At 44.0% G+C, this 10,804-nt stretch overlaps 1 long non-coding RNA gene across 1 annotated transcript; it reads right to left on the bottom strand.

Annotated features, from left to right (window-relative positions):
• Nucleotides 1-604: 604 nt before the first annotated feature.
• LOC133466488 (uncharacterized) lies at nt 605-10,519 on the bottom strand. The gene is made up of 2 exons (XR_009784947.1): nt 10,241-10,519; nt 605-2,870 (listed from the first exon to the last, which is right to left on the bottom strand). It is a non-coding gene; the product is annotated as an uncharacterized LOC133466488 (long non-coding RNA).
• Between the last annotated feature and the right edge of the window lie 285 nt (nt 10,520-10,804).

The raw sequence follows: 10,804 nt of genomic DNA on the forward strand, positions 1-10,804 counted from the left end.
ATAATCTTGTGTGAAGTCCTTTTTCCCACACCAATCTCAGGTGGTCTGTTAATGCTAATAAACATGTATGCTCATATAAGCAATCATAAAGTGAACACAGAAAACTAGGCATTATAATGCATAAGGGGATTCCTTTCATTATGTTTTACAATTGACAATGCTTACAATCTCCATACAAGCCACGTTTTTTTTTTCTTCCCCCCTCCTGTGTAACCACTCTGACATTCCAGGGGAAACAAAAACAGACTTTCGAAGCCTGCACCAGATGTGAGTGAGAAATATGTCACCTGCAGACACAGCATATGTTCTGAACAACAGCACCTACAGATATACGCGCGACAATATGTACCAATGGCTTTCAAAGTCCACAGCACACATGCTGTTGGTTTACGTAGTCATAAATATATCATACGACTCGTGAGCTTTTAAAAGACTGAGCTTCTACGACTCAACATCACACTTTCAACATGCAATTTACCAATCAGATCGCAAGACAGACGCACAAGATGGCTGGTGATTAAAGGCTTCTTTATACTCGCGCGGACGGTAACCCCGCTGACGTCACTGCTGTTGTCCCACGCCTCTTTAAAGAAAACATGAAGGGCAAGGTGAAACACATAATTTTATTTTCATGGGATTCAAATTATACTGTCAAGCATTTCAGAAAACCATCATCATTAAACAAAACATAACCATAAAGCCATTAATGATGGTTGTTGTTCAGTCATCAGTCGTATTTAAAAAAACAATACTTCACAAATTCTGCCAGGGTTTGTAAACTTATGAGCACAACTGTACATATATGCAGTCATACGTACCCCTGTCATATTGTAATGAAAGTGTAGGCTACACCTTTATCCTTTTGGTGGCGTTGGCATATTAGAAAGAAAGTGTACACCATTCTCATAACCTCTAGGTGGCGGTGGCAGATTGGAATGAAAGTGTACAGCTTTTTCATATTCTCTGGATGGCGGCATACTTGAATAAAATCCATCCATCCATTCATTTTCTTCTCCTCACTAGGGTCGCGGGCGTGCTGGAGCCTATCCCAGCTATCAACGGACAGGAGGCGGGGAACACCCTGAACTGGTTGCCAGCCAATCGCAGGGCACATATAAACAAACAACCATTCGCACTCACCTTCACACCTACGGGCAATTTAGAGTCCAATTCATGCATGTTTTTGGGATGTGGGAGGAAACCGGAGTGCCCGGAGAAATCCCACGCAGGCAGGGGGAGAACATGCAAACTCCACACAGACAGGGCCGGGGATTGAACCCCGGTCCTCAGAACTGTGAGGCTGATGCTCTAACCAGTCGTCCACCGTGCCGCCAATGAATAAAATGTGAAAGTTTTTTCCATTTTCCCCTATACCTACTGTATGTATAATACACTGTATGTATTGAGTTTTGACTTTTTTTTTGGGGGGGGGGGGGATACGCATTATACACGAGACTTTACGGTAGCTGCTGTTTTGGAGGCAGAAACCTCATTATACTGCAAGCGTAGGAGTAAAATTTCTTGATGTACAGTTGAACATGGTTTCTTAAAATAGGCTTCCTCCAAAATTTTTATTCCAATGATGTCAATTTTTGTCTAACCTTTTTAGATTTTGAACTCATAAAATTAATAACTTGTCCTCTAATAAAGGCCTTGAAGGCTTCCCACCTTGTGCTTGCTGAGGTTTCATTAGTATTCAGCATGAAATACAAATCAATTTGTTTCACCAGATCCAGATTCTGGAGCCAGTAGGGCTGTAATTTCCATTTTGGGGGTCTCACCGTAGGTCTGAATCCACATAGATCAAATTGCTAGGGGCATGGTTCGAGATCAAAATACTGTCATAATTACAATCCTTTATTCATCAAGCTCGCCAAAATTAGAAAGTAATCAATTCGTGAGTATAAATTGAATGGACTGGAATAACATGAAAACATTGACCGTTGTGGACTGCGATCCCTCCAAATGTCCCTTAAGGTCAGATCTTTAATAAAATGTCAGATAATTTCTCTATACCGTTTGTGGGGGTCGTCCACGTGTAGATCGGTCTATTCTTTGCATCGCACAGTTGTAATCCATCCATCCATCCATCTTCCACCGCTTATTCGAGGTCGGGTCGCGGGGGCAGTAGCTTTAGCAGGGACGCCCAGACTTCCCTCTCCCCAGCCACTTCATCCAGCTCTTCCGGGGGGATCCCGAGGCGTTCCCAGGCCAGCCGAAGGATGTAGTCTCTCCAGCGTGTCCTGGGTCGTCCCCGTGGGACGTGCCCGGAACACCTCACCAGGGAGGCGTCCGGGAGGCATCCGAATCAGATGCCCCAGCCACCTCATCTGGCTTCTCTCGATGTGAAGGAGCAGCGGCTCTACTCTGAGATCCTCTCGAATGACCGAGCTTCTCACCCTATCTCTAAGGGAGAGCCCGGACACCCTGCAGGAGGAAACTCATTTCGGCCGATTGTATCCTGGATCTTGTTCTTTCGGTCACTACCCACAGCTCGTGCCCATAGGTGAGGGTAGGAACGTAGATCGACCGGTAAATCGAGAGCTTCGCCTTTCGGCTTAGCTCCTTCTTCACCACAATAGATAGATACAAAGTCCGCATCGCTGCAGACGCTGCACCGATCCGCCTGTCGATCTCCCGTTCCATTCTTCCCTCACTCGTGAACAAGACCCCAAGATACTTGAACTCCTCCACTTGGGGCAGGATCTCATCCCCGACCTGAAGAGGGCACGCCACCCTTTTCCGACTGAGGACCATGGTCTCAGATTTGGAGGTGCTGATTCTCATCCCAGCCGCTTCACACTCGGCTGCGAACTGCTCCAGTGAGAGTTGGAGGTCACGGCTTGATGAAGCCAACAGAACCACATCATCTGCAAAAAGCAGACGTTGTTAACCCAGGACACGACCGCTCCGGTATGGAATTCTTTGAATGAACGCTCATATTTGTTTGGCAAAGTTTTAAGCCGGATGACCTTCCTGACGCAACCCTCTGCATTTATCCGGGCTACAGTTTGCACTCACTTGTGCCCCTCAGAGGGCTGCATCTGCCTATAATATAGTCAATTTGTTCCAGCAAATATGGTGCCCAAAAACCATATTATTTCATAATTTTCCACTTCACTTCCCCCCTTGCGCCATGGGCTTGCTCATGCGCCACATGAATTAACAGACCCAACAGGTCCGGGGGTGCCACGATGAGACCCTCATGATTTCTCCACAAACCAGTGGAGTCTTGGCACGCTCCCCTATCAACCCACAGCTGTTTGTAATGTTTTAACCCTCAGTAGTACTATAACTTAAATTTGCCTTCATTTTCTCACCGTTCCCCTTTTAGTCCAGTACATCTTTTAGACCCGAGTTCGGACCCGACTGCGTCATCTAGTACATAGTAGACCCCAGACTATAATAACTCATTATACCATAGTTACTATATCTTTATTGTTAATCCCAACTTCCATACATCTGCCACTGATGAATTATACATTCTGCAGGGGTGTTAATAGATGTTTTTTATTATTATTTCCCCTCAATCACATCGTACTCAGCGTCATTGTGACGCTTATTTACTTACTACCATATCATGTGAAATTCCTGGACATTATTGCATTAGACATTCCTATATCGGTCATACTCTGCACCCCACTAGACATGCACCATTTCTTCCTAAACTTTTATCCATCTACCGTCCCCTCATGGAGACAGCTTCTCTTCTCCATCCAACATCCTGTGATGCACCTGCTTAAACCAGAAAACTCCAATAAAAGTATAATGTTGAATCAAAGTTCGAAAATTCGAATACTAACCTCCCTTTGGGATACATTACGAATCAATGTGTCCACTTTACCCGAGGCACGCTTTGTCGACAGCTGTCCCTAGTCCACCCGACAGTAGATGCTACTGGTGAGAGTCAGTACAGCAAAGTTCCTAAAGGCTACTTGCACAGCAAATACACAACAACAGGAATACAAAACACCATCCACATTTAAACAGATGGTCTTCCCCATCGCAGAGGCCCAGCTGACAAGTCCTGCAAACAAGCCCTTTCATAAATTAATCACAACTCTGCAAAAGATGCTCCTGCCAAGGGGGTGGACTACATAATTCCTGTATACATACTCCGGAGAAGGGACAAGTAGGCGATTGTTACCAAACATTGATATTATTCCCCAATTCATTGTTAACATGTTTCACAAAAGTGTCAATGTCAATAGACGAAGAATCACATAAAAATCAGCGTTAAGTCAGCACTGCAACAACCTGCAACACAACAACACTGTCAAGCTGCATCCTCCTGGGCGTCCTGAAAAATAATGTTATTTCCACAAATCAGTCTTCCCCTCTTCATCATGTACACAGTCGCAAAAGCCCGTCATTCAACACTCTGTGTAGACCGTACTCACTTGTCAGTCACACTGTCCTCGTTTATCATAAACATATCTGATGACAATGTCATCTCAGGTGACCCCACAAAGTGCATAGAAGCCTTCTCCACATGGGTGAATTTGACCCATTGGTGCTTCAAATCACGCATGAACTAAAGGTTAGAATTCCTAATAAAGGGTCATGGCCCAAGAGTACTTAATTTGAACTCAGGCTCCCAACCTCTTGGGATTTTATATTTGATATAGGTGAGACTTACTCTTGCTTGTGATCACATCCCCACAATCACTTCTGTTAGCTGGCTCCATTGGTTCTCCATTTCTGCTTTTAATTCACCTGAACCCTAAACATTTAACACTAAACATAAATATTTGACACAAAACATAAACATTTAACACGACATGACAAGCGATACTTCTCAGACAATAACATTGACCTGGACCCAGGAGTGGATGTCCACTCCCACTTACACACCACACAGACACAACTGAACACAGAATACTCATTGGTTGAACAGTAACTCCCAACCATCCCATTTTGAAGCATTTGTGTTCTTACCCAATTAGCAGATGTAAAGATGTAATTTGAGCATTATGAAACTTGTACAGCTACCTGAGGCTTCTTTAACGCAATTAATATTCAAATTCCCTCGTTCCTGTTTGGGCAAACAGTTGACCATGTAACTTGTATTTGTAAGTTGATAGGTTTGAAATAAATATTACAATCACTACACTAAGTCTTCCTCCTCAGTAAAGCGATATTCCTGCTAGATTGATGATTTAAAAATAGCTCTGGCTAATAATGATTAATTTTGATCACTATCCATATGTAAAAGAAGCGGCTTGGTTAAATGTCGCTCAACTAACCACATGTCAATGCGCATAATTTTCCCCAGGTACCTTTACAAGTCTACAGGTTTCCTTCATAGCTTTTGCTAATATGCCGTAACTAACTATTTGCTTAAGTCACCTAATTCCCAATATTACATTTAGCATATTTTCAAAATTAAGTCACCCTCTACCACTACAGACCAGGGGCCTCACGTACAAAGACTTGCGTGGATTTCCTCCGAAAACATGGCGTACGTTCAAATCCAGAAAATGTCGTACACACAAAAATATTCAGATGTATGAAACTCTGCATACTCATGAATCCAAGTACATTTCCTTCGTACATTCCAATCAACGTCGAAATGAGCGGATGTTGGAGTAGCCGACTCCTCCCTGTCCATGCCCACATTTGAATATTTAAATGAACCCTGCACCTAAAATGCATGATCAGAAAAAAAGGAAAATGAGCAAGGTAATGAAGAAAAATAATTTTTCTGAATGTGAAGTTGCTCAATGAAGTGGAAGCACGCAAGAAAATCCTCTTTGGCACGCTGTCCTCCGGCGTTAACAACACGCGAAAGAGGACCGAATGGGACAGCGCGTGTGTGGCTGTCAATGCTGTGGAGACAGAATAGTGCGCACACGCTGAAATAAAAAAGAAGTGGTTAGACATTAAGGTGGATGTGAAGCGGAGGACAGCTGCCCACCGCAAAAGTGTGGCCAAAAAAAAGCGGAAGAAACGGCGCGGAGGGCCTCACCCCGTTCGAGGAGAGAATTGCTGCGATCATAGCTGACGCTGCGCTCTCAGGGGTGATGGGAGGACACATGGCTCACTATGATCACCCCACAAAGTTAATACCATATATTTTTCGAATTCATAACAAATGTGTTCATACGATAACCTACACTCAGCCCTGTGAGATAAAGGTTCATGCGTAAATGTTGTATGTACGGTATTTGTAATAAATCTTTTGAATTCAAATAGAAGCACATCAGCATATCAAAGAGGATATAAAAAAACTTTGAGTCCTTTTTGACTACTCAATATTTTTAATACACAGGAGAGGACACGCACACTGACAAAAAAATCATGTTTTTTTTAGGAAAAGAGGGGTAAATTATGTCAATTTAAACACATTTTAATCATGTGCAACCGATGTACATGTTCAAATGAAGTAAATTCAAAGGACTCTTTTTTTCAATGCAATGTGCTGGAGTCACGAAGCGATTGTGAGGGCATAGGCGGCATAAATGATCACCTTGATCAATTAATAGGTGTCCTCACAAATATCAGTGGTTCATTAAATACACTGGTTAACAAATGAATTATCAGTCCTTGCCTCAATTGCATTGTTGAAATCAAATGTTGCCGGGCATGAATTGTTATCAGTGCTAATTATTCATGTGTCTCTGGTGTACAGATTTATGAGAACATTTTCCCAGCATCACCTCTAAATGTCGCCAAAGCACCAAAAGCTGCAGAAACGTGCGTACGCCAGCAATACAGTTGGCGTGAAGCACCGCACATTTCCACGGTTATGTCACTCTTGATACATCTGAACTTTGCTGTGAAAAAGAACAGACGCCACGTTTTTGTGCATACGCACCTTTTGTACATGAGGCCCATGGCCTCTATCCATTGTTAATAATAAATCGATCCTGTTGTAAATCTCTCCCTGGCCTTTGCAATACCACCCCCCTCCCCTTGTATCCCACTTTTTATTACTCCAGAACAAAGTCAAGAGGGTTGACCCCAAAAAGGCCCTAACACCACACCTCTACATAATACTTCTGTATTTTAGTTCTCCTAGTCAGTCAGCAATAGAGGTACAGTAGAAGTTCTTGGTCCATCTATACTTACATGTGCAAGGTAGGATGCTTAGTGAGGCAGTTTCTAACAAGACTACTAGCAGAATCTATGACAAATGGTAGGTGAAATCAAGTAGGAGGTTTGCTCCTTTTTGACCTCTCTCTTCAAACCCCTACCGAAGCTTAATACCAATTTTGAAGTTGAAGCCCGTCTGAGGACTGCACGACCTCATACTCCCCTAATGGTAAAAATATTTCTTGCCATAATCAGAATCATCTTTATTTGCCAAGTATGTCCAAAAAACACACGAGGAATTTGTCTCCGGTAGTTGGAGCCGCTCTAGTACGACAACAGACAATTTCTCCCACAATCTTTTCGAGTGACTCTACAAACCCCCGCTGACAAGGGAGACGTCTGACTCTAAGTAAAACTTAACCATCCTTACACTGACAACTCCTAAATATATGTACTTTATAGCATTTAACCTTTATTCCTGTCCAAGGGCAGGTGACCTGCTTAATACCAATTACCAAATTACCTCAAATGTGTCCCCACCATGTTCTGACGAGTCACTGATCACCGAAAGACTCCGACCTCAGCCAAACAGCATCCTTCATGGCTTCTAGTCGTGTCCACTTTGTCCCCCACTGAAACAGACTTTCATCATATTATTCCAACCAACTTGGTACATGTTGAGACAGGATCATTCAGCTCATCTTTTCTTTCCCAGCTTTCACAGTCTCTACCTCAAAGTCCTTTCATTGGCTCCCTTTCTGTCATAAGAAACAACATTCATATAGACGCAGTCATCAGGTTGAAGAGTCTCGCTGATTCAATCATGACAAATATTAACAGCCGGGCCCCTCTTCCTGGCTGCCCAGCATTGCTTTAGTCTCTGTTACTGTCGAGGGTGTTCTTCCCTAGCATGGCCAAGTCGAAACCGGCAACAGACCAGCCGCTGTACAGAATATGAGATGGGGCACACTGGGTTTTCACTTGTCAATAAGGTCAAGCTAACACTACCAGGGCCTCCCATAGTCACCTGTACAGCAAACGGCATTTCTGTCAAGTGCATACTTTCTAAGTTCTTCTTATATCCGCTTACCTTCTAACTTCTTCAACTAAGCCCCCATTTTTAAGTCGAGCTAACCTTTGTTCTTACTCTCCATTTTACAGTTGCACATGTTCTGCAACCATCCTGATCTCAGTCACTTACACTCAACCATCTGCTCCGCCGATCGTAAACTCGCACACACGCTCAGTCGTAAAGCTGGTACCCCAGTGGGGACGCCTGTGTCCTGTCATAAAAATGTTGGTGCTATTTCCCTGCAATTTTAGGGCTCTGGGGCAAAGAAGGACTTCACGGGTTCTTCTGTCTGCTATGGCTCCAGGATGCATTAACTAGTCAATCAACCTGAATTAGGAGATAGAATGCAAATAAATAAACCTCCTCAAAATTTCCTTGCCAGACAGATGGAAAAATCCTCTTTGTCCTCCCTGCTCTAATGTTGAATCTGGGGAAACAACCAAACAGATTAATCCTCATATTCTCAAAGACAAGTACTCCACATAATTTCCCTTGTACATGATGCAAATTACCGGCACGGTGGTCGACTGGTTAGAGCGTCTGCCTCACAGTTCTGAGGTCCGGGGTTCAATCCCCGGCCCCGCCTGTGTGGCGTTTGCATGTTCTCCCCGTGCCTGCGTGGGTTTTCTCCGGGCACTCCGGTTTCCTCCCACATCCCAAAAACATGCACGGTAGGTTAATTGAAGACTCTAAATTGCCCGTAGGTGTGAATGTGAGTGCGAATGGTTGTTTGTTTATATGTGCCCTGTGATTGGCTGGCAACCAGTTCAGGGTGTACCCCGCCTCCTGCCCGATGATAACTGGGATTGGCTCCAGCACTCCCGCGACCCTTGTGAGGAGAAGCGGCTCAGAAAATGGGTGGATGGATGATGCAAATGAGGCACTGTCTCATGGCGTATGTAGCTGGGCATTACAAACACCCTAACTCCCTTTATTCTCATCTATCGTATTTTTTCCTTCTTACCTAACTGGCAAGTCACTATGCTAAGTAGCGAATCAACTTAACACCTCTGGCACATCCTCCCTCTTCTGTGAATGGAAAGGATTGCATTCACTATACTGTGCTAATATTCATTATACTGTATCAACTTAATATTGTAAGGATGTCTATAGTCGACTTGTGTCCCTTGAGTAATTTTCTTAATCCGGTTTGCCACAAACAGGAACTTTTATGTATATCTACTTACTATAATAACAGACTCTCTTTGTATTCCCAAATTTTCATGTAGCATAGACTGGTTGACAGCCTAATGTAATCACAAAGGTGCTTCTATATTACAAATATGCTCTTCCCTCATTACTTCACTTTATTATCCCTAATTACAGTCTTCCGGCCGCTTACTTGTGTGCCACTCCGTAAAAATGAAAAATGACTCCCTCTGACACGCAAGTTAACACATCTTTCATTACTTTGCAACATACATCAAAGCTCTTCTTCTCGGCGCAAACAAGACTAGAGCCACCGTATGAGTTAATGTGCCTTTCACGATCCTCTTATCATTTCAAGTGCTCTCTAAGCCATAAATTTCAAATCCCCGATCCAACATGAATTAACAAATAATTTCTCAAGTTCTCCCTACTAACTGAGCTCACCGCAAAGCCCTTTACCCACTTTCTAACGTCATTGTCATCACACGAGTCGAATATTAAACTTCCATGCTTTTTAATGACAATCCCTTCGGCACTACACTAAAGTAATTCTGTAATTCTGAATGTCTTTCGCATTACCCCTTTCTGACTTTAAAAAGTCCTGTACACCACTTTTAGTTACATCCAGTTCATCCATTGAAAACATTTAGCCAGCTAGCTGCGATTGCCGTCTCGCCGCGCGCACTCATGTCATCCCGCATATACACGACCCGCGATTCACTCGTAACGCACTAAAATACACTCGTCCACTTATTATTTTCCACATCACGCTCATACCGTACACTCCATCTCAGTCAGCAACTTGCAAGCCATTCATTCAAACTCCGGGTGCAGCCCGAAACGGACCGGAAAAGCCCCGAGCTACATCGAAACCTCTCCGACCTGTTTGGAAAGGCGCCTTAACACAGCCGCGGCTCCACAAGAGTTAATAGCCTCCTTTATCATAACACCGAAGCGTCTTCTGACAAGAAAAATGTACGTTACTATTTTCAGGGTGCTTCCCCCGGGCACGCTGAGGCGCGGCTGGTTTGCTCCACCAACCCGGAAGTAGAAAGCCACGACGCAACCCTGGCATGATCACATCCGCCTGCACACGTGTTAATTTATCTTCCAGAATATCGAGTGCAAACCTATGTATACAGACAATACTTATACCTTATTTATTTCCATCCATTTTCTGAGCCGCTTCTCCTCACTAGGGTCGCGGGCGTGCTGGAGCCTATCCCAGCTGTCATCGGGCAGGAGGCGGGGTACACCCTGAACTGTTTGCCAGCCAATCGCAGGGCACATCGAAACAAACAACCATTCGCACTCACAGTCATGCCTACGGGCAATTTAGAGTCTCCAATTAATGCATGTTTTTGGGATGTGGGAGGAAACCGGAGTGCCCGGAGAAAACCCACGCAGGCACGGGGAGAACATGCAAACTCCACACAGGCGGGGCCGGGGATTGAACCCGGGTCCTCAGAACTGTGAGGCTGACGCTCTAACCAGTCGGCCACCGTGCCGCCCCTTATTTATTTATGCAATAAATATAATTGGTACCAT

This window comes from Phyllopteryx taeniolatus, chromosome 16, assembly GCF_024500385.1.
Source record: "Phyllopteryx taeniolatus isolate TA_2022b chromosome 16, UOR_Ptae_1.2, whole genome shotgun sequence".
NCBI lineage: Eukaryota > Metazoa > Chordata > Actinopteri > Syngnathiformes > Syngnathidae > Phyllopteryx > Phyllopteryx taeniolatus.